Here is a 25,171-nt window from a genome sequence, read left to right as displayed (position 1 = left end):
TAGCCAACATCAAACTAAATGGAGTGAAACTTGAAGCAATTCCACTAAAATCAGGTTGCCAAATGTCTCCCTACCTATCCAATATAGTACTCAATGTTGTAGCCAGAGCTATTAGACAACAAAAGGAGGTCAAAGAACGAAGGGAGAGGACACCCACCACAATAGTCACAAATAATATTACATACATTGGAGTGACTCTAACCAAGCAAGTGAAAGATCTGTATGACAAGAACTTCAAGTCTCTGAAGAAAGAAGTCAAAGATCTCAAAAGATGTAAAGATCTACCATGCTCATGGATTGGCAGGACTAATATAGTAAAAATTTCCATCTTGCTGAAAGCAATCTTCAGATTCAATGTAATCTCCATCAAAATTCCAAATTAATTCTTCTTAGAGTTAGAAAGAGCAATGGGGAAATTCATTTGGAATAAAAAAAATCCCAGGATAGCGAAAACTATTCTCAACAATAAAAGAACTTCTGGTAGAATCATCATTCCTGACCTCAAACTGTACTACAGAGCAATAGTCATAAAAACTGCATGGTATTGATACAGTGACAGGCAGGTAGAAAAATGGAACAGAATTGAAGATCCAGAAATGAACCCACACACCTATGGTCACTTGATATTTGACAAAGGAGGTAAAACCATCCAGTGGAAAAAAGACAGCACTTTTAAAAAATGGTGTTGGTTCCACTGGTGGTCAGCATATAGAAAAATGCAAATCTACCTGTTCTTATCTCCCTGAACAAAGCTCAAGTCCAAGTGGATCAAGGACCTCCACATAAAACCAGATACACTGAAAATTATAGAGACAGTAGGAAGAGCCTGGAGCTCATGGGCACGGGGGAAATTTTCCTGAACAGACCACCAATAGCTTATGTTCTAAGATCAAAAATTGATAAATGAGACCTCATAAAATTGCAAAGTTTCCGTAAGGCAAAGGACACTGTCAATAGGACAAAATGGCAACCAACAGATTGAGAAAAGATCATTACCAATCCTACATCTGAGAGAGGACTGTCTTAGTCAGTGTCTAATCCTGCACAAACATCATGACCAAGAAGCAAGTTGAGGAGGAAAGAGTTTATTCAACTTACAATTCAACACTGTTGTTTGTCACCAAAGCAAGTCAGGAACTCAAGCAGGTCAGGAAGCAGGAGCTGATGCAGAGGCCATGGAGGGATGTTCCTTACTGGCTTGCTTCCCCTGGCTTGCTCAGCCTGCTCTCTTATAGAACCCAAGACTACCAGCCCAGGGGTGGCACCACCCACAAGGGGCCCTCCCCACTTGATCACTAATAGAGAAAATGGCTCACAGCTGGATCTCATGAAGGCACTTCCCCAAATGAAGCTCCTTGCTTGGTGATAACTCCAGCCTGTGTCAAGTTGACACACAAAACCAGCCAATAAAATTGACCCCTTGTCACCTTGACACACAAACATATCACTATTAAGCCTCAACCCTTACTTTCATATTCATCCCCTACTATTCATATGTCCATAAATCATGCTAAACAAGGAAACACACTTCATATAAACAAAACATCTGTGATCAAGAGCCCACAGCCCACCTTTCTGTAAAGACCAGTCCATGGCTGCTATGGCATTTCATGCCATGTAACATGACAAAACCGTCTATGTGTTTGATGATATAGACATTAATTTCACTTCTTGATGAGTCTCTGCATGTATTGCTGAAGTAATGACTTGAATGATTTCTGTATGAAAGAGAAAGGGGAGTGATACTGTTTTAATTACAACTGGTAAAACATTGAGAATGATCAAGAATTCAGTTTTACTGGGCCTTCACTGCGATTGTCCTGTAACCTACTCAGGAAAGCAAAAAAGAATACTTTATAATGTTATGTGATTATAAATCAAGGGAAGACTGATGAGTAATTCCGGGGCTAGAGACAGTGGCAAGAGGAGAATCTGATGATGTAAGCTTCCATGACATAAGCGTCCAACCTTCATGACCTCATCAAGTCTGTTACCAGAGGACTGCAAGTGGAAACCACAAATCAGGGCAACACAATTTAGCCACAGTATCTTATTTCATTTTGAACACCAGAGTCTCTGGTGAGCTGCTAATGAAATCTTCTCCTCTTCCTTTCTAATCAAAGTTCACAGCCAGAAACCACATGGAATCCATATCCCTGTGAAAGCATTAATTATTATTGTATTAAAACTGTCTCAATAGTGGGCTTCAAACAGACAAATTCCTTGTGACCAGAAATCCTTCAATCACCATATTGCTCTTTGATGTTTTAATATTTCAAATTAGGTCAGAATTGGGATCAAGGAAGTAATCTGTGTCCCAGCGAGTCCCAGTGGGCAATATGACAATTAGAAAAGAAAACATGAATTTGTGGCTTTTGTCCTTTCAAATTTGGAAGGAAAAGACCCTTAGATTTCAAAAGCCATGAGAAAATGAACAAAGTTAATTTTTAAAAGAATGATAGTTCTGAGCCCATTCTGTTAACAGTAAATAGATTGCCATGATGTATTGCTGCAGAGTTGGCCAGAATGTTTGAATTTGTTCACATGAGAAGAATTTCATTCACTCTCATCCATTGTAATGTCCTTTCTAAGGAATGAGAGGCTGTTGGTGAGGCCTCCAACATGAAGCATCACAAGCCAGGACCCAGAAAAAGAAAACATTGCAACATGATTAGCACACAGAGATTTGGGAAAGGTTCCTGTGCAGAAATAAATGATTCACATACCAAATGGTCTAGTTTTTCCCTGCTTCTATATAACAACTACACCTGGTAATCAGCTGTCATTTTGTGATAAATTGTATTGTACAATTTAACGTTGAAAGCAACCATACGAATTTGGAATCCTAGCTGACATAAGATCAATTTGCTATTAATAATGATAGTATTGATCTACTCCCCTATTAATTGCAGTGTTTTCTCATACCTATTACTGCTGTCTCATCTCTTGTGAGAGCGTTTTCCTCCTCCTTTTTTTTCACCTCTCCATCACATTTCAGTGAGATTCTTTTGTGAATTTTTAAAATTTTTAGTATTAACATTTTTTTAATTTCTGTTTGAGAGCAATTTATAAAGGTGGAGGGCAGACATGAAATGACTGGGAAATAAGTGGGACTGGGGTACATGATATGAAATTCCCAAAGAATCAATAAAGAGTTATATTTAAAAAAATGATAATAATGCTAACTGCTGTGATTCATTCTTTTTACTTTAACCAAGTTATTAAACACTTCATAAAAATCTTATTCAGTCCTTATATAGTCAAGAAAAGTATGACTGCATTTATTTTACACAAGGAAAACCTTGATATTTAAAAACATTTTAACCCAACTTGAATCACAAAACCAGTTAACTGTAGAACAGATTCAACAATGCATAATCTGATGAACTCAGAATTCATATAACCTCTAACTTCTGGACAAATAATTAGCAAGCACAGTGAAGCCAGTCAGGCACTGAGCAAAGCTATTCTAATGTTGCAAGTCATTTAATTCTCACAATGCTGTACAATAAATGTTGTCACTATTATTCCACTGTACTGACATAAGAATGATGGTCCTGTCAGCTGTCATATGACAGAAGTCACACAGCTTTCTAGTGCAAACTGAGATTTTAATTTACAGGCTCAAGTCCACTTTCCAATTAGTTTCATACACTGCTCCCAAGGTTCTCATGATTTTTTTCTGAAGCAGTCTTCAGATTGCAGACAGCTCAACATGTAGCACCTTTCCATGAAGCATAAGTTACATGGAGTCTATGATTGAATTTTGGGAAATAGGACATGGGCTTAGAATCAAGAAAGCAAAGTCCAAATTCTAACAAGTAAAATTAGAGATAGTTTATTTGTTTTAATTTGTTTACTCTTTAAGTAGTTTAGTTGTTGCTTCTCTTCAGGGCTCGATTTCCTGACAAACTGTAGTGAGCAGTGGGAATATTAGGTGACCACTAAGATCTCAGTAGTAAAGTTTCCTTGTATCTATGTCTTCCTACTAAGGATATATAGGGAGATTGATATTCAAACTATTCAGGGAAATTTTTCTATCTAGAGCCATGATACCATATTTCTACTTTCTTCACAAAATCTTGACTTAGAGGTTTATTTGAATTTGTACTTCTGAACAGCTAAAGCTTTAATTCCAGTAAAACTGCTGATTGAAAATCACATTTCACTTTACATGGTAATTTAAGAACATATATTTAGTTATTTTCTGTTACTGTGCTAAAACACTGACCCAAATGAACTTATAGAAGATAGTGATTTTTGAGCTTACACTTTTGTACTGGCTGGTTTTGTGTGTCAACTTGACACACGCTGGAGTTATCACAGAGAAAGGAGCTTCAGTTGGAGAAGTGCTCCCATGAGATCCAGCTGTAGGGCATTTTCTCAATTAGTGATCAAGTGGGGAAGGCCCCTTGTGGGTGGTACCACCTTTGGGCTGGTGTTCTTGGGCTCTATAAGAGAGCAGGCCGAGCAAGCTAGGGGAAGCAATCCAGTAAGGAACATCTCTCCATGGCCTCTGCATCAGCTTCTGCTTCCAACCCTGCTTGAATTCCAGTCCTTTTTGTGATGAACAGCAATGCAGAAGTGTAAGCTGAAAAAACCCTTTCCTCCCCAACTTGCTTCTTGGTCATGATGTTTGTGTAGGAATAGAAACCCTGACTAAGACAACTTTTATAATAGTTATTCTTGGTTGTCAAATTGAATACATTTTGAATTCACTAAAACCCAAATGATTGGGCATACCTGTCAGGGATGTCTTGTTTTTATTTTATTTTCTTTACTTTTCTTTTCTTTTAATTTCTTTTTTTTTTAATTGATGTAACTCACAGTAGAGTCTTTATTCTTTTTTTTTTTAGGACATTTTCTATATTTACATTTCAAACATTCTCTTTCCCAGTTTCCCCACTCCCAGAAACCCCCTATCCCATCCTCTCTCCCACTGATTCTATGAGGGTGTTGCTCTACCCTCCCCACTCCAACTTCCCAACCCTCAATTCCTCTATTCTGGGGCATATTTCAAGCCTTCACAGGACCAAGGACCTCTCCTCACATTGATGCCTGACAAGGTAATCCGCTGCTACATATGCGGCTGGAGCAGTGTGTACTCCTTAGTTGATGGCTTCGTTCCTGGGAACTCAGGGGAGTCTGGTTGGTTGACATTGTTGTTCTTTCGATGAGACTGCAAACCCCTTCAGCTCCTTTTCTCTTTTCTCTAACTCTTCCACTGGGGACCCCATGCTCAGTCCAATGGCTGGCTGCATGGAAGCAGCTCTGTATCTGCAAGGCTCTGGCAGGGCCTCTCAGGAGACAGCTGTATCAAGCATTTCTTGGCATCCACAATAGTGCTGGGGTTTGGTGACTATATATGGGATGAATTCCCAGGTGGGACAGTGTCTGGATAAAGTTTGCTTCAGTCTCTGCTCTACACTTTACCTGAATATTCACTCCTGTGAGTATTTTGCTCCCTTTCTCAGAAGAACCTAAGCACCCACACCTAGGTCTTCCTTCTTCTTGAGCTTCATGTGGTCTGTGAATTGTATCTTGGGTTTTCAGAGCTTTTGGGCTAATGTACACTTATCAATGAGTGCATACCAAGTGTGTTCTTTTGTGATTGGGTTACCTCACACAGGATATTTTCTAGTTCCATCCATTTGCCTTAGAATTTCATGAATTCATTGTTTTTAGCAGCTGAGTAGTACAACATTGTGTAAATATAACACATTTTCTGTATCCATTCCTCTGTTGAGAGACACCTGGGTTCTTTTCAACTTTTGGCTATTATAAATAAGGCTGCTATGAACATAGTGGATCATATGTTCTTATTACATGTTGGAGCATCCTTTGGATATATGCCAAGGAGTGGTATAGCTGGATCCTCAGTTAGTACTATGTCCAATTTTCTGAGGAACCACCAAACTGGTTTCTAGAGTGGTTGTAGCAGCTTGCAATGCCACCAGCAATGGGAGAGTGTTCCTCTTTCTCCACATCCTTGCCAGCATCTGCTGTCACCTGAGTTTTTTTATTTTAGACATTCTGACTAGAGTGAGGTGAAATCAAGGGTTGTTTTGATTTGCATTTCCCTGATAACTAAGGACTAAGGACATTGAACATTTATTTAGGTGTTACTTGGCCATTCCATATTCCTAAGTTGAAAATTCTTTGTTTAGCTCTGCACTCCATTTTTAACAGGGTTATTTGGTTTGTCTGGAGTCTAACTTTTTGAGTTCTTTGTATATATTGGATATTAGCCCTCTATAGGATGTAAGATTGGTAAAGATCTTTTCCTAGTCTGTTGGATACCATTTTGTCCGATTGACAGTGTCCTTTGCCTTTACGGAAGCTTTGTAATTTTATGAGGTCCCATTTGTCAATTCTTGATCTTAGAACATAAGCTATTGGTGTTCTGTTTAGGAAATTTTTCCATGTTCCCATGTGCTTGAGGCTCTTCACCACTTTCTCCACTGTAAGTTTCATGGAATCTGATTTTATGTGGATGTCCTTGGTCCACTGGTACTTGAGCTTGGTATGGGGAGATAAGAATGGGTTGATTTGCATTTGTCTACATGTGACCACCAGTTGAACCAGCACCATTTGTTAAAAATGCTGTCTTTTTTTCCACTGGATGGTTTTAGCTCTGTTGTCAAAGATGAGGTGATCATAGGTGTGTTGTTTCATTTCTGGGCCTATTCCATTGTTCTTCCTGACTCTCTCTGTATCAATACCATATAGTTTTATCACTATTGCTCTGTAATACAGCTTGATATCAGAGATGGGGATTCCCCCCAAACTTCTTTTATTTTTGAGAATTGTTTTCACCATTCTGGGTTTTTTGTTATTTCAAATGAGTTAGGAAATTGTTCTTTCTAAATCTATGAAGAACTGATTTGGACTTTTGATGAGAATTGCATTGACTCTGTAGATTGCTTTCAGCAAGATGGCCATTTTTACTATATTAATCCTTCCAAACCATGAGCATGGAGCCTGAGCTCCATTTTCTGAGACCTTCCTTGATTTCCTTCTTCAGAGACTGGAAGTTAATTTCATACATATCTTTCACTTACTTGGTTAAAGTCACATCAAGGTATTTTATATTATTTGTGACTATTGTGATGGGTGTAGTTTCCCTAATTTCTTTCACAGCCTTTGAGGACAGGAAGATTACTGATTTGTTTGAGTTAATTTTATATACAGCCACTTTGTTGAAGTTGTTTATGAGGTTTAGGGATTATCTGGTGGAATTTTTGGGGTCACTTAAGTATAGGATCATATCAACTGCAAATAGTGATATTTTGACTTCCTCCTTTCCAATTTTTATCCCTTTGATCTTCCTTTGTTGTCTACTAGCTCTAGGTGGAACTTTGGGTACTCTATTGAATAGGTAGTGAGAGAGTGTCTAGTCCCTGATTTTAGGGGGATTGTTTCAAGTCTCTCTCAATTTAGTCTGATGTTGGCTACTGGTTTGGTGTATAGTGCTTTTACTATGTTTAGGTCTGGACCTTGAATTCCTGATCTTTGCAAGACTTTTAACATAAAGGAATGCTGAATTTTGTAAAATGTTTTCTCAGCAGCTAATGAAATGATCACATGGTTTTTTCTTTGAGTTTGTTTATGTAGTGGATTAGGTTGATGGATTGCTGCATATTGAATCATTCCTGATACCTGGGATGAAACACACTTGATCATGGTGAATAATCATTTTGATGTGTTCTTTGATTCTGTTTGTGAGAATTTTATTGAGTATTATTACATCAATGTTCATAAGGGAAATTGGTCTGATGTTCTCTTTCTTTGTTTGGTCTTTATGTGGTTTAGGTATCAGCGTAATTGTGGCTTCCTAGAAAGAATTGGGTAGTGTTCCTTCTGTTTCTATGTTGTGGAATAGTTTGGACAGTATTGGTATTAGGTCTTCTTTGAAGTTCTGAGAGAATTCTCTGCTAAACCCATCTAGTCCTGGGCGATTTTGGTTGCAAGACTATTTATTATTGCTTCTATTTCTTTAGGGGTTATGGGACTGATTAGATAGCTTACCTGATCCTGTTTTAATGTTGGCACCTAGTATGTGTCTAGAAACTAGTCCATTTCATCCAGATTTTCCAATTTTGTTGAATATAAGCTTTTATAATAGGATCTGTTGATTTTTTTTGAGTTTCCAGTTTCTCTTGTTATGTTTCCCCTTTCATTTCTGATTTTATTTGGATACTTTCTCTGTGCAATTTATTTATTCTGGCTAAAGGTTTATCTATTTTGTTGATTTTCTCAAAGAACCCGCTCCAGGTTTTGTTGATTCTTTGTATAGATATTTTTGTTTACCTTGGTTGGTTTCAGCCCTGAGCTTGATTATTTCCTGCCATCTACTCCTCTTGGGTGTATTTGCTTCTTTTTGTTCGAGAGCTTTCAGGTGTACTGTCAAGCTGCTAGTGTAACATCTCTCCAGTTTGTTTTTGAAGGCACTTACAGGTATTAATTTAACTCTTACCACTGCTTTTATTGTGTTCCATAAGTTTTGGCATGATGTCTCTTCATTGTCATTAAGTTCAAACAAGTCTTTATTTTATCTCTTTATTTCTTCTTTACCAGGTTATCATTGGGTAGAGCATTGTTCAGCTTCCATGTGTATATATGTTTTCTGTTGTTTTTGCTGGAATTTAAGTCCAGTCTCTGTCCATGGTGATCTGATAGGGTGCATGGGATTATTTCAATCTTCTTGTGTCTATTGAGGCCTGAATTGTAACAAATTATATGATCAATTTTGGAAAAGGTACCACAAGGTGCTGAGAAGAAGATATATCTATTAGTTCCATTTGGTTCATAACTTCTGTTAGTTTCACTGTGTCTCTGTTTAGATTCTTTTCCCCTGATCTGTCCATTGCTGAGTAGAGTGTTGAAGTCTCCCACAATTATTGTGTGAGGTGAAATGTGTGCTTTGAGCTTTAGTAAGGTTATTTTTTTATGAATGTGGGTACCCTTGCATTTGGAGCATAGGTGTTCAGAACTAAGAGTTCATCTTGGTAGATTTTTCCTTTGACCAGTACAAAGTGTCCTTCCTTGTCTTTTTGGGAAACTTTAGATTGAAAGTCGATTTTATCAGATATAAGAATGGCAACTCCAGCTTTTTGCTTGGCACCATTTGCTTGGAAAATTATTTTCCAGCCTTTTACTCTGGGGTAGTGTCTGTTTTTGTCACTCAGGTGTTTTTCCTGTATGTAGCAAAATGCTGGGTCCTGTTTATGTATCTAGTCTGTTAGTCTATGCCTTTTTATTGGAGAATTAAGAGGTATTAAGAAAAAGTGATTGTTACTCCCTGTTATTTTGTTGTTGGAGGTGGAATTAACTTTTTGTGGCTATCTTCTTTTAAGTTTGTTGAAAGATTACCTTATTGCTTTTTCTAGGGTGTAGTTTCCCTCCTTGTATTGGCATTTTCTATCTTATATCCTTTGTAGAGCTGGATTTGTAGAAAGATACTGTGTAAATTTGGTTTTGTCATGGAATATCTTGTTTTCTCCATCTATAGTGATTGAGAGTTTTGCTGGGCATAGTAGCCTGGACTGGCATTTGTGTTCTCTTAAGGTCTCTGTATGACATCTGCCCAGGATCTTCTAACTTTCATAGTTTCTGTTGAGACGTCTAGTATAATTCTAATAGGTCTGCTTTTATTTATTACTTGACTTTTCCCCCTTAATACTTTTAATATTCTTTCTTTGTTTAGTGCATTTGGTGTTTTGATTATTATATGGCAGGAGACCTTTCTGTTCTGGTTCAGTCTATTTGGAGTTCTGTAGGTTTCTTGTATGTTCATGGGCAGCTCTTTCTTTAGGTTAGGGAAGTTTTCTTATATAATTTTGTTGAAGATATTTACTGGCCCTTTAAGTTGGGAATCTTCACTCTCTTCTATACCTATTATCCTAAGGTTTGGTCTTTTCATTATGTCCTGTATTTCCTGGATGTTTTGGGTTAGGAGCTTCTTACCTTTTGCATTTTCTTTGACTGTTGTGTCAATGTTTTCTATCGTATTTTCTGTACCTGAGATTCTCTTGTATTCTGTTGGTGATATATGAATTCTGATCTCTTTCCTAGATTTTCTAACTCCAGTGTTGTCTTTCTTTTTGATTTCTTTATCATTTATATTTCCATTTTTAGATCATGGATGGTTTTGTTCATTTCTTTCACCTGTTTCACCTGTTTGATTGTGTTTTCCTATAATTCTTTAAGGGATTTTTGTGTTTCCTCTTTAAGTTCTTCTACCTGTTTTCCTGTGTTCTCCTGCATTTCTTTAAAGTAGTTATTTTTGTCCTTCTTAAAATCTTCTATCATCATCATGAGAAGTGATTTTAGATCTAAATTTGCTTTTCTGGTGTGGTGGTGCATCCAAGACTTGCTATGATGGTAGAATTGGGTTCTGATGATGCCAAATTACCTTGGTTTCTGTTGCTTATGTTCTTAAGCTTGCCTCCTGCCATCTGCTTATCTCTAGTGCTGCCTGCCCTTGCTATATCTGATTGGAGCCTGTGATCCTGGTTGTGTCAGAACTCCTCAGTGTCCTGTCTCTGGGTCCTGTGATTCTGGAATCCTGTGATTCTTACGTCCTGGGTTTGTCAGAGCTCCTTGTTGTCAAACTGTCTCTGAGACCCTGAGACCCTGGTGTGACCAAGCTGGGATTCTGTGATTCTGTGATCCTAGGCATGTTAGTGTGCCTAGGAGTAGAGCTTCCTCAGGCTGTTATGGGATTGGCTGCAGAGTTTGCCCCCAAGGTAAACCAGCTCAGACAGGAAGGTACCTGTGCCACTGGTCAGGCTGGGTTCCTGAGTCCTTGGATCCTATTGGTCCCAGTTATGCTGGTAGTGTTGTGACAGATGTTATGTCCTACTCACCTCCGATCCTATGATCCTGAGCATGTTAGAGCACCTGGAAGTTTAGCTTCCTCAGGGTGTTATGGGTCTGACTGCAGAGTTCATGCCCAAGATAAACCAGCTCAGACTGGAAAGTCAAGTAATGTTTTTCTTAACTAAATCATTCAAAGTGGAAAGACCCACTTCTAATCCAGAACTTTGAGATGGGAAGATACACCTTTAATCTGGATCTCACCTTTTGTTGGCAGTGTATATAAAAAACATTGAAAAGGAAGGTTGCTATCTCTTTACCTGCTTGTTCTAGCTCTCACTAGCAACTCTATTCCTTCACTAGCATTAGAGCCTCTTGTGTTTGCATCCTAGCATATACCATGAGACTGAATACCAGCTGAGGCATTCAGTCTCATGGACAGAGCAACTACTACATATTGGACAAGCATTGACCATTGTTGGACTTCCTGGACCACATCCTCTAAGCCACTCTAACAAGTCCTCCATATGTATATGATGTATATGTATATGTATATGTATATGTGTATGCATATGCACCTACACACACACACACACACACACACACACACACACATTCTGTTCCTTTAGAGAATCCTGACTAATGCAACTTCCATGTAACAGTCCATCATTGAGGGAACTTAGTGTCCTCAGGAACTCATAAAGGAACCTGGAGACAGGAACTGAAATAGAAGTTGTATGTAGAGAAATAGTGCTTAATGGAAACCGGGAGGCAGGAACTGAGTAGAGGTTGTATGTTGAGGAATAGTGCTTACTGGTTTGCTTTCCATGGCTTGCTGCTTAGCTTGCTTTCTTATGCAACCCAGGACTTCTTACCTAGAGGTGGTACTGCACCACATCAGTCAGTAATTAAGAAAATGTCCCACAGACTTGCCTATAGCTCAATCTAATAAAGGCAATTCTTCAATTGTGATTCTCTTTTCCTAGATTACTATAGCTTCTGCTTGATTGATAAAAACAATACATTTGTGGTGAAGCAATCACCAAGCCCCACAGAAGCACTGGGGGAAATCATCAATACATGTTACCTGTTTAGATATAGTCTTCCTATACACATTTATAAAAAACAACTTAGAATATAATAAGGTAGATCACTTAGTCTTCTAGAAGTTAATTCATACCAATAGACTCAGAAGATATTTGAAGTGAGTACAAAGGACAATATGTATTAGTAAAAGTAGAAAAATAGTCTCAAGAAATTAGAAGTGCAGGTGGAAATGTGTTTGAGACAGTGACCATGACCTCCATTGATAAAAGATGAAAAAGTTTTAAAGAAACTCTATTTCAAGGGGGAGTTATAAGCACTTCAAATATGTGTGGTCTTTGTTTATTAGTTTTTGAGTCATAATCTCACTAGGTAGCATGTGTTTACATGGAACTATATAGCACAGAAATGCCTTCAGGACACTCCTATCCCTGTAGCTTGAGTGATGTAACTACACAGGTATGCCATCACCCTGGTTAAATGTCATATTTAAAAAGACCTTTACAAAACTTGTTCATGCAGATTAATTCCCTTAAAACATGTTTTTATTTTAAAATTACTTCAATAGCATCATGAGCACTTTTATTTTCTACAGAGTATCCAGTTGCCTATTTGGTTTAATACTGAGCTTCCTACGGCTACTGACCATGCGGCGGACCTCTGTCTTTCACTGTCTACAGACCACTCAATGGCCTATCCTCTGATGTTGAGCTTCCTCTGCCAAACCATCATGTGATATACCCCTGTCCATTTGTTGGCTTTCTATGGAAAGCATCATGGTACTTTTACAGACAACATATAATTGAGACATAATTCTTAATTTTGCCAATTTTTGCCTTTCATGGAATTATTTTATTAACTCACATTTACAGTTATTTTGACACAGATTTTTTTCTGTATTTAACTTTTTGTTCTATATATGCTTCGTGTGCTTTTCTCCCGCAGGATAACTAGTAAGCTTATATCTGTTTATGATAAATCTCTTCTATTTTCAGACACAGAAAAACCCTTCCTCTCTTCTCCCAAAGATGCTTGGGTGTGTGTTGGAAACAAACTGAAACTTGATAAGGGTAATCCTGGGAAATGCCAGTGAAACACAAGACTCATGCAAAACACCTGAGCAAACATGGTACCTAGGCATGAGAATGCTGATTAGAAGAGTGGCCACCTAAGCACACACACACACACACACAAACAGAGAGGGGGGGGCAAAAGCCTTGTCACTACTGTGTCTAGCTCCTCCTCTTTCAGAAACAATAATCTCATTGTGCCCAAATATTATCTAGCTTTAATTTTATACAATGAACTACTTTGTGAAATTTTTCAACAAGAATAGCTCACCCTCATGAGGAGTTACTATTATAAACAATCCTGGGTGCCGTTAACTAGGCCTTTGACTTCTACTCTCCAACCTCTAGCTTATGACTGACCACCAGCTGAAACAAATTTGCAACTCTTTGAAAAACCACTTATAGAAACTGATGTTTTATGTCAATCTTGAAACCACAATCTCTCCTTTGGGTAAAATCTTACAGCCTTGGTACCTCTTGAAGAGAAACTGACTAGGTTGTGGAAGAAAAAGCAGTAAGTCACCCAATTTAAATTGCCCAGAAAAGTATCTATTACCAAGAGGTGAGGCAGACACTTAATAGTTTCAGAGCTCAGGAGCAACAGGTGGGCAATAAAATTATATATTCTCCACCAGGTGGAAAATCACCTCTTATTTGAAATTTTAACTGTCTTAATGGTTCCCAAAAGGAGAATATGCCCCCACTAGACCTGAGCTGAGCTTATTTATCCAGTTATACTGTGCTTTTCTGATCCCACTGTGCATACATCAGAGTGGCATTTTATAGCCTGGATTTTATTTGTGTCTGGCTCTGGCATGGAGGAGAGACCACAAGTCATTTTCTGGATCTTAATTAGACACACACATGATCCTGAGCAGAGTCTTATGATCAGTGGGGAGACATCAATGGTGACTTTTAATTCACACTGAGGCTGAAAGGCCTTCATGGTGGTTGAAAGAAGGCAGTGATTTAATTCAAAATGTGTATATTGGATGTGTGTGTGCTTGTGTGTGTTTAAGTGTCTATGTGTCTATATATCTTGCTATTTCTGTCTCTATCTGTCTATATCTCTCTCTCTCTCTCTGTCTCTTTCTCTTTCTGTGTGTGTGTGTGTGTGTGTGTGTGTAAGGAAAAAATATCAAACAATAATTAAGTCTTAAAATGCTTGGAGATTTGATATTGCAACTGGTGTTAATACTATATAGTGACATGACATTGGCAAATACTTAATTCTTTCATTTCAATGTCTTAAAATAAGAGCTTTAAATGGCTAACTTCTCTTTCAGTCAGCCAGAAAATTATATCTATTTTATAGTATGCAAATGAATCATGTAAAAATAACCTCATTCATGGTGGTTCCTGGGACGACAATCCAACTATCTAACCTGACTTTGTGCTGGCCCTGAATTGGAAGTGCACGGATCCTTATCAAAGTCCCAAGCAAGCACACTCCATTTTGCCAAAACCCTAAGCCTCAAGCTTTATTCATGGTGTTATAGGATACTACCATGAACTGAAATTCAACATTTGGGTTTTCTGTAGCTGCTTTAATTTCTTAATTTTATTTATTTTAATTAAAATTAATTTTATTTCATATAAGTGATGAAAAGTAGGTTCCATCAGTCCACCTACTTTCCTCCCTCCTGCCATCCTAAATCCCATCTAGAATCCCTCTTAAATTTATGGCCTCTTTTTCAGTAAATACTATTCTCTCTCTCTCTCTCTCTCTCTCTCTCTCTCACACACACACACACACACACACACACACACACACACACATGCACATGCACACTGAATCCTACTGAATCCACTTACTATTGCTCACATGAATATGTTTTTAGGGCTGACACTAACATTGGATAGGACTCACCTCTGTTCAAGACTAATTCTTCCTTTATCAGAAACATCAATTGCCTGTAACTCTTTCTTCATCTATAGTAAGGCCCATGAGATTTCCTCTATCCAGTTTCCATATCAACTGCTGTTTAGTCAGTCATATTAGTGAAGTTTTATGGGTGCAGCTTTTCTGTTGCACATGGGGGACACAGCTTTACAGTGACCATTCTGAGTCTCATAATCTTTTATGCCTCTTCTGTAATGTTCCTTGATATTTATTTGTAGGATTTATGTTACAGATGTATCCACTGGGACAAAGCACCTCAGTCTCTGTATTTTAACTAGTTGTGTCATTCAGTGATAATTCCAGTGTACCACAAACTTTTTGTGATGAGGGATAAAAAGCACATTTATTTGTGGGTATAAGGATAAGTAGAGGGAAGTTAGGAATTATTCTGATTTAAAAGAGTGACAGGATGTGCCTAGTCCTGCAGTGACTTAATCCCTTGTACCAAGAGATGGCCTCCCCATTCTTAGAGAAGAGCAATGAGTGGAGTGGTTGTGTGATGTGTGACAGGGAGGAGAGAGGGTTCTGTGATCAGGATATAAAGTTTATTAATTAATTAATAAAAATAAAAGATCTATGACTTAACTAGAAATTGGTAAAATGTACAGTACAAGGCATGAGTTTTCTCTTATTGAGCAGGCCTTAAGTCCAATAAGTAGCTATTGGTTACCCCAAAGGTAAATGCCTCTATTGCACCTTTATGGTTATCCTGCCATATAGATCAATGTTGCAGTACATAAATATCACAGCTGGGTAGGACTATTGATTGTTCGTGTCCCTGGCAGCTTGTATAGCACCATCTGGATCTACAAAATTTAGACCTTTAAACTTTTAGGTCAGATCCACTTCAGTTCCTCCATATCTTGTATCCAAAGTACATGTTCAGCAACAAGGATTTAATTTTAAATTCTAATGTGAATGTTTTAATATGAATTATTGTTAGGACAATTTTAATCTAGTTCCAGTTTCCATAATAAAATGTTAGTCACGCCGGGCAGTGGTGACGCATGCCTTTAATCCCAGCACTTGGGAGGCAGAGGCAGGTGGATTTCTGAGCTCAAGGCCAGCCTGGTCTACAGAGTGAGTTCCAGGACAGCCAGGGCTTCACAGAGAAACCCTGTCTCAAAAAAAAAACAAAAACAAAAAAACAAAGTGAAACAAAACAAAACAAAAAAAGTTAGTCACAATGAACAACTGATATAAATGGAAAGTAGTAACAATGACTACTTCAACTTAAGGGAAATGCAAATAACATTGACATAATTTTAAGAAGACTTTTCTAAAGCAAAACCATCAATCTCACTCTATAAATGATTTCATCCTCTTTCCATTTATCTTTCTATTGGCTGTAAGCATATATTTTGAAGCCACTCTCCCAGAGGCAGTGAGAAAGAGGATTAGCATTTCAACTCTTCATGTTCTATCAAATAAAACACTTTACAGGACAATTGAGATAGGTAACATGGTATTACTTCTTTATAAATATCTTGTGAAAAATTGACATTGATGGAAGACACCTCCTGTACAATTTCTTTCTGTGGCTACTATTTCAACCTGTTGGTGGACAGATGTATTCCTCAGTGTGCACTGGAATCAAAAATCATTCCATGGATTTAAAGAGATGAGTTAACATGGGGGAAAGGGAGAAGCTTGAACTTCATAGAGCATAATGTAACTGCGGATTGATAAAACCCTAAAGAACGTGTAACCATGATTTGAGATATAAGGAAACCAGCTTACAAGTAGGGATAATGTAGAAATCCAAGGCAGTATTGCCACACTTTGATGAGACCTGGAGATTCTGCCAATTTGTTCATTCTCAACCCTGTTCGACTATTTTATTAACACCAAACTATACCCTACTAAAGTAGTATTCTAAGCTTATTTACTGCGGTTTCTTCCATTTGGGGAAAAAAAGGAGGTGCTATAATTAAAAGCATGAAAGTTCTCTACTACATCAGAAATGCTTAATTAGAAGGAATGCTCTAGATAAACATGATGGAGAGAGCTTCAATCTCAGCACTTGGGAGAGTGAGCTAAAAGGATCACAAGTTCAAGGCCAACCTAGGCTGCATATTCATAATACAGCAAAACAAAACAAGGAAGCAATGTGTTATTGTTTATTATACTTTCTATCCTAAACACTTACCATATTTCTCAGCTGACCCAAACAGCTCCTAGAATATCTGACGACATGGAAAGCCACTATGAAAATGTCCTAAATAGATTCATAGACTGTAATGTGACTACAAGAACCCTGAAGGTGAACAGTAGTATATCTATTCAACAAAAGTTTCCATTTTGTATTATTTCTGTCCTGTGTGTAGTCCTATTTTCCTTAACAAGGTTATATTTCCTCCTCTGTTTCTTTGGCCATAGGTTTTTTAAATTAAATGCAATTACTTAATCAGAATCCATTACGAAGCTGAGACAGCTCAGGTCACAGTTCTTAAAATAATTCTTGAATTTTTTTTATTTTTTTACGAGAACAATGTTTAGTCAAGACAGAAGAATAGTTTTAAGAGGTCATAAATCAGATTAAGTGCATGCTTTCAGGTCTCCGAATCTGGGAATGCTGCCAGATAGCAATCTCTGAGATTGAGTCACTTGAAATTAGGAGAGCTTGTTCCAGCGATGCTCGGATGAGTCATGGCATCTAATTCTCTTAAAAAGAGCCACGAGTCCTGCAATGTTAATTACATTATGAGACTGAGTATAGGGACAAAGGAGATGGTCCAAAATTATGCAGCCAATGCTCCTGTTTGTAGAATAGAACAAAGTGCACATTTGTTCCCACAGAAAATCCGTCTTGTCCTTGTAGCATGTGGCTGTTCATTCTACCCTAACCCCCAAATATGTCTTTAATGAAAGAAATGCTGGATAACATGATAACAGCAATTAGAATCTGTATAATGTGCCCTTGTCTAGTTCAGGCAGCAAAAGGAACACCGGTGCTGAACTGCGGTGGTGTATTGGTAGTAGATTTCATCCAGAAAGAGCATGTCATAAGAAGCAGCAGTTTCCCTGAGTATGAAAGATAGACTCAGTGTACAGCTTGCTACAGACAGCATTTATCTTGATAGATGTTGCTAAACTCAACAAACAGACTTCACTAACATTGATCAAGGACTCTTGATTTTTGTGTTCCGAAAGGAATGGAAGAAAGCATTGATTAGTCAGTTTTATCCACAAGAAAATTTCTTCCATCTCCTATTTTATCTTCTTTGGGGGTATACAGGTGTCTTTGCTGAAACAAGACAATGAGCTTGGTCTCACATTCCTGGTTTCTATATTTGCATTGTTTGCTGTTGTTGTTGTTGACCTAGGGTCTCACTTTGCAACCTTTATTCACCCGGATCTCACCATGTTGATCTGGACAGCCTGATAATTCACAGAGATCCTCCTACTTCTACTTCCACAGTGCTTGAATTAAAGACATGCTCTACCATGTATGGCCTGATCTGTTGTTTGACACACATGTCTAGGGTATAAATGGCCAAAGGTTTTGAGAAGGTCCTAGCTATGCAACATCTACAGAGACTAGATGAAGTTTGTTTTCTGTTAATAATAAAAGCAATCCCAACAGCTACTGTGAGTTCATGAAGCATTAAGACAGGAGACAATACAAATGTGTGCCTTTGTTTATTTGCATTCTGGCCAAATCCCCCTTTGTCATACATTCCAAAGAGTCTAGGGATGACATGAAAAAAAAAAGACCTGAGGAACTGGGGACAAAGAGAATGAAGCAAGAAAAAAATGATTTATTTTTTGAAGACAGGGAAACCAACTATAAAAGAATAAAGAAGACCTGCATTTGAGACAGGGGAAAGAATGGAGAGAAAACACAATAAGAATTAGTGGAACCGATTTAGTGGATGATCATAAAGATTGAAAATGTAGAGGATGTTGCCTGTAGATATGAAACCTCTCCTAAATCTGCTGATATAGAGTTGCTCAGCCATTTGAGAAAATGATTCCCATATCATTTCATATCATTTCAACTACATAAACATTCAGTGACAGAGGTAAAGTGTTCCTTGCTTTACATTCCTGAAACCTCTCAGAAGTTACCATTATGCAATGAGTAATAACTAAATTCAGGTCTGTGGTACTTTGTAACTTTCAACTTCAGATAATTGCTTTGTGTCATAAAGTTATATCTGTAAAAGCACATGTGATATATGCATCTAAATATGTATAAATATATATGTATATATTTCTTATATATGTGTGTATATACATGGGCATCCATCATTCTCTTTCCCTATGCTTTGCAAAAGAGATGCTTGGTTATTTCATATGCTATATTTTCTTTCAGTATTTATATTTCTTTCAATTTGGACATTTATATTTGCTTCTTACCTATTTGCAAAAATTTTAGCAACAACATAAAAGAGCATACCCATATGAATATAGTATTTTGAAACTAAAATTATTAGAAATTGTATGTGCAGAGTTACCAAAAATACCTACTATGAAATAATAGCTTAAAAGAAAAAGTGTAAAAAAATAAATAATTTAATGCCATTACTGCATATTTTTGTTAGCCTGAGCCCAAAGAGAAGCAATCATTTACACATTTGCTGTAAGGGAAGGAAGGAAACTTACTCATTTTTCAAGGAGAAAGACAAGCTTGGGAAAGCCCCTTATAAGAATATGAGCAATAGCAATGTAGTTAGGAAAAATTCAAGAGTAAGTGGGATGTGATTTAAATTTTGGGCATAGGCTAACAATGATATTTGAAATAGATTAAATACAAGTTATACAAACAGTTGTGTTAACTAACAGATGACTTTCATAGGATGCAATCTGCATTCAAGAAAGCTGGGAGTTTGCTATAAGCCATTAAATGAGTGATTTTTCTAAATCTAGGATGCATGCATCCCACTGTTCTTGGTGGGACACAATAATCTAATAAAGCATAATATTACAGGAATATGTAGTAGGTATCCATCTTCATAGCTAAATTTTGCTAGCCACTCCTCAGCATAAAGGGCATTGGGGTCCTAGCTGTCATTGAATGCTCTTGCATACACCCAGAAAAGCCACACTCCATAAACATTCAGTGACAGAGGTAAAGTGTTCCTTGCTTTACATTCCTGAAACCTGGGCCAGAAGCTCTCCATCCTGATCTAGAATTCCGGGAATGTAACTAGGTGATTGATCTGGTTCAGATGTGAGCCACATGATTCCTATTCTTTTTAATTTATATAAAACTTTTGGTCTGGATCCCAGGACAGAATACTTTTGTGATAAATTGACCTTAATTAAAGTAATGTATAGGTCAGGCTAAGCTTTAAAATGCATTTGTTGCCAGCAAATCCATTCAAATATCTAAAAATATCAACTAAACATGGCAGGTCTGGCATACCTATCTACAATAATCAAGTTTTCTCAAAGTTTTTTCAATTCAGAATCAGCCTGAACAGGTTCCACAATAAAACTTAAGATCATAAAGGAAAGAAGATTGAGGAATCAGCATTCAGTCCTTTGCTGATTAGCATGGTTTTGTCCTTTTCAGTATTGGGCTCATCACAGAGTTCTCAAGTCAATTGCCATTAAATTTCTTGACAGCACACCCCATCCACTCTAAGCAAGTCCTCACTGTCCTCACTGTTCTGCACTCTCTAAAATGGTTGACTGGGGTGCTACCTTTAATCCATCTCATTTTGGAGGTAAACAAATATGTGAATTCAAGTTTAGTCAAAATAGATTATCTCACCATTAAATGAGTGCATAAATGGCAAAAGAAAACCTGATAGGATGACAGATTCTCTTGTTAAGGAGCTTTGCTTCAGTGGTTTGGAACTTAAGCAATTTAGCCACACTGACCTATCTAATATCAGAGCATCATTGAAAATAATACACACACACACATTATGTTGGCCTGATTCATGTCAACTTGACATAAGCTAGAATCATTTAGAAAAAAGGCATTAGAAAATTCTTCCACATGGTTAGCTTGTAGGCAAGTCTGTAATGCATTTTCTTAATTAGTGATTGATAGGGGAGGGCTAAGCTCATTTTGGGTAGTACCACCACTGGCCTGGTAGTCTGAAGTGCTATAAGAAATCAGTTAGTACAAGTTGTGATAAACAAGTCATGTAGAAAAACTCCTCCATGACCTCTGCATCAGTTCCTACCTCCAGGTTCCGGCCCTGAGTTCCTGCCTCAACTTCCCTGAATGATAAGATATAAGATGAAAACAATTATTTCCTCCCCAAGTTTATTTTGGTCATGGTGTTTTATCATAACATTAGAAAACCTAAAGCACACATTTCATACAGTTGTAATTGATGAAATAAAGCCTATTATCTCATCAACTCTGTAAAGTAAATAGTTCTTAAGTTAGTACATTTGTTTTTAATATTGAATGTATAGTGATATAGTAATGCTACCAAGAAAAGGGTCATTTCAAGACTTTAGGGTCTTGCATAAAATCTTATTTAGTTTCTCACTCAAAATAAACATCTGAGTGTCATGATATGTTTTATCATTTCGGTATTGCAAATGTACAGTCACATTCGAGACCGTGTAAAGAAAATTGAAAGTTGTATTTAGGAGTATTGTGAAATCAAGTAGTTTTCATAAACTGGTCATCATGAGCATTGATGATGAAATTGGAGAAGACCTCAGAAGATGGAAAGCTTTCCCATGCTGGTGGATTGGCAGGATTAATGCAGTAAAAATCACCATCTTGCCAAAAGCAATCTACAGATTCAATGCAATCCCCACCAAAATTCCAAGTCAACTCTTCATAGAGTTAGAAAGAGCAATTCTCAAATTCATCTGGAAGAACATAAAACCCAGGACAGCTAAAACTATTCTCAACAGTAAAAGAACTTCTGGAGGAATCAGTATCTCAGACATCAAGCAGTACTACAGAGCAATAGTGATTAAAAAAAAAACTGCATGGTGTTGGTAAAGTGACAGGCAGATAGATCAATGGAATAGAATCAAAGAGCCATAAATGAACCCACACACCCATGGGCACTCAATCTTTGACAAAGTAGCTAAAACCATCCAGTGGAATAAAGACAGCCTTTCAACAAATGGTGCTGGTTCAACTGGTGATCAACATGTAAAATAATGGAAATTCATCCATTCTTATTTCCCTGTACAAAGTTCAAAGTCCAAGTGGATCAAGGCCTTCCACACAAAACCAAATACACTGAATCTAACAGAAGAGAAAATGGTGGAAATCCTTGAATACATAGGCACAGGGGAAATTTTCCTATACAGAACAATTACTTATGCTCTAAGATCAAGAATTGACAAATGGGACCTCATACAATTGAAAAGGTTCTGTAAGGCAAAAGACACTATCAACAGGACAAAAAAAAAAAAAGCAACTAAGAGATTGGGAAAAGATCTTTACTGATACTACATCTGATAGAGGGCTAATATTCAATATATACAAAGACCTCACAAAGTTAGACTCCAGAGAACCAAATAACCCTATTAAAAAATGGGGAACAGAACTAAACAAAGAATTCTCAACTGAGGAGTACCGAATAGCTGAGAAGCACATAAAGAAATGTTCAACATTCTTAGTCATTAAGGAAATGCAAATCAAAATGACCCTGAGATTCCACCACACATCAGTCAGAATGGCTAAGATTAAAAACTCAGGTGACAGCAGGTGCTGGTGAGGATGTGGAGAAAGAGAAACACTCCTCCATTGATGGTATGATTGCAAACTGGTACAACTACTCTGGAAATCAGTTTGGCAGTTCCTCAGAAATGTGACATAGTATTACCTGAGGGTACAGCTATACCAGCATATACCAAGAAGATCCTCCAACATGTAATAAGGACACATACTCCACTATGTTCATAGCAGCCTTATTTATAATAGTCAGAAGCTGGAAAGAACCCAGATGTCCTTCGACAGAGGAATGGATACAGAAAATGTGGTATATTTACACAATGGAATACTCAGCTATTAAAAACAATAACTTCATGAAATTCCTAGGCAAATAGATTTATCTAGAAAATAGCATTCTGAGTGAGGTAACTCAGTCACAAAAGCCCACACATGGTATCTGCTCACTAATAAATCGGTATTAGGCAAATAGTGTGGAATACTTATGATCCAACAGTTGGATCACATGATGCTCAAAAGGAAGGAAGACCAAAGTGTGAATGCTTCAGTCCTGCTTAGAAGGGGGAATAATACAATCAAAGGAAGCAAAGGGTGAGAGGGACTTGGGAGGACGAGAAGATGGGGAGGGAAGAAATGGAGAAGAGTCAGGTATGAAAGATGGAGGAGATGTACAGAGGGTCAGGAAATTGAACAGAGGTGTGTAGCAATGGGGGATGGGAAACTGAGGGTAGCAACCAGAAAGTCCCAGATGCCAGGAAAGACAGAGCCCCCCAGGACCCCATGGGGATGACATTAATTGTACTACTATACAAAGGGGAAGGAGCACCTGTCAAGACCATATTCAGAGGTTAAGCATGCCCACCCCCATTGAGGGATTGGGCCATCCCTCCATCTCCAAAATTCTAACCCAGAATTATTCCTGTCTAAATAGACAAAGAGTGGAGCAGAGAATGAAGCAAAGGCCATCCAGAGACTGCCCCTCCTGGAGATCCATCCCATATGCAGCCACAAAACCCAGATACTATTGCTGATGCCAAGAAGTGCTTGCTGACAGGAGCCTGATACAGCTGTCTCCTGAGAGCCTCTGCCATATCCTGACCAATACTCATGCAAGTGCTCACAGCTAACCATTGGACTGAGCACAGGGACCCCAATGGAGTAGTTAGGGGAAGACTGATGGAGCTGAATAGACCTTATCTGTCATCAATGGGAGGGGAGGCCCTTCGTCCTATGAAGGCTTGATGCCCCATTGTAGGAAAAGTATGTGTAAAGTTAGTTCTTGTATGATTTATATGGGCAAGGCAAGGTGGATATGATGATATTTCATCATGTAAAAAAGATAGTCATTGCAAATAATAAAACATTAAAGAGACCTTCCAGTCTGCACTGGTTTACCTTAGGTGGCTAACTGTGCGGCCAGTCCCGTAACACCCAGAGGAACCTCCACTCCCAGGTAGAGGAATGCTAGGTTGGTAAAGGAGGAGTGGGTGGGTGGGTGGTGGAGCACCATCATAGAGGCAGGGTAAGGGAGGATGGGATAGGGTATTTGCAGAGGGGAAACCGGGAAAAGGATTAACATTTGAAATGTAAATAAATAGATTATTTTAAAAGAATATTAAAATTCAAAAAAAGATGGTCAATTTTGTTAACTGAATGAAAGATGATGGACCAATGAATACTACCAAACATGCATGTTGGTGATTTAAGAGACTTTGTAATGCTTTATTCTCTATGGCTCCTGAGCTCTCGAGCTTGGGGCCAATTCAGAGATATAGATAAGTGTTAGCATTATTACTAATGAACCCAAGAGCAGGAGTTTTGGCAAAGCTGTGAGTTGGCAGCAAACTAAATTAGGCAGATGTCCCCAACCTACAGGCAAGATTGGAAGTCAGATCAATAGTTCTTTCAGGCAGACTGAGGAGAAGAGGCAGGTGGGAGAAGGGAACATTCAACCTCTGAACTCACCAGTTAGCAGAACCTCCCTCATAGGCACACAATGCATATGTTTATTTCCTCCCTAAGGCCCAAAAGGTATTGGATGTAGCTCAATCACATTTGTTGAGGACTTACTACAGTCCTGGTAAACATTATAAATTAGATTCCTTGTTATGCTTTAAGAAAGAGAAATATGAGCTTTTTCTGGGTAGCCTAATTAGGATTCAAACTCTCAGCTTTTTCAGTCAATGGCTAAAATTCTACACACTGCTTTCCTGTATGGGAAAGCATACAGGAAAGCAATGTGTCTTAGCAGGGGAAATAAGAGCAACCTCTGACTCAAGATATGTTTGTGTGAGATTTTTTGGAGGATAAAATATTTGCCTGTTGCTTTGAATTTCTGATAGCTAGATATCACACTTAAGATATATGTTCTTTCCTTCAAGAACACAAATTGCAGACCATCAACAAGGGTTGTTCACTTTGTACATAGTAGTTTAGGAACATATCTTCTAGTACAAACCATTACTAGGAGACCAAAAACATCCAAATTTAGATCACTACTTCATTCAAAAATCAGTTGCATCAAATATATATTATCTCTCCTCCACTGAATAACGTGCATCAAGAGGAAAAATAGCTTCTATAGAAATTTTCTTATATACTTGCAGAGTTCAAAAGATGTGAGTTAGGGAGAATGACTATAGAAAGCCCACAGCAGGAGGCTTCATCCTTAATAAAACTTATGTTTAAATAAAAAAATTAAGTTTTGTGTACTTAACTTGATCAGAATTG

This window comes from Apodemus sylvaticus, chromosome 9 (assembly GCF_947179515.1).
Source record: "Apodemus sylvaticus chromosome 9, mApoSyl1.1, whole genome shotgun sequence".
Taxonomy (NCBI): domain Eukaryota; kingdom Metazoa; phylum Chordata; class Mammalia; order Rodentia; family Muridae; genus Apodemus; species Apodemus sylvaticus.
This window is presented reverse-complemented; position numbering follows the sequence as displayed.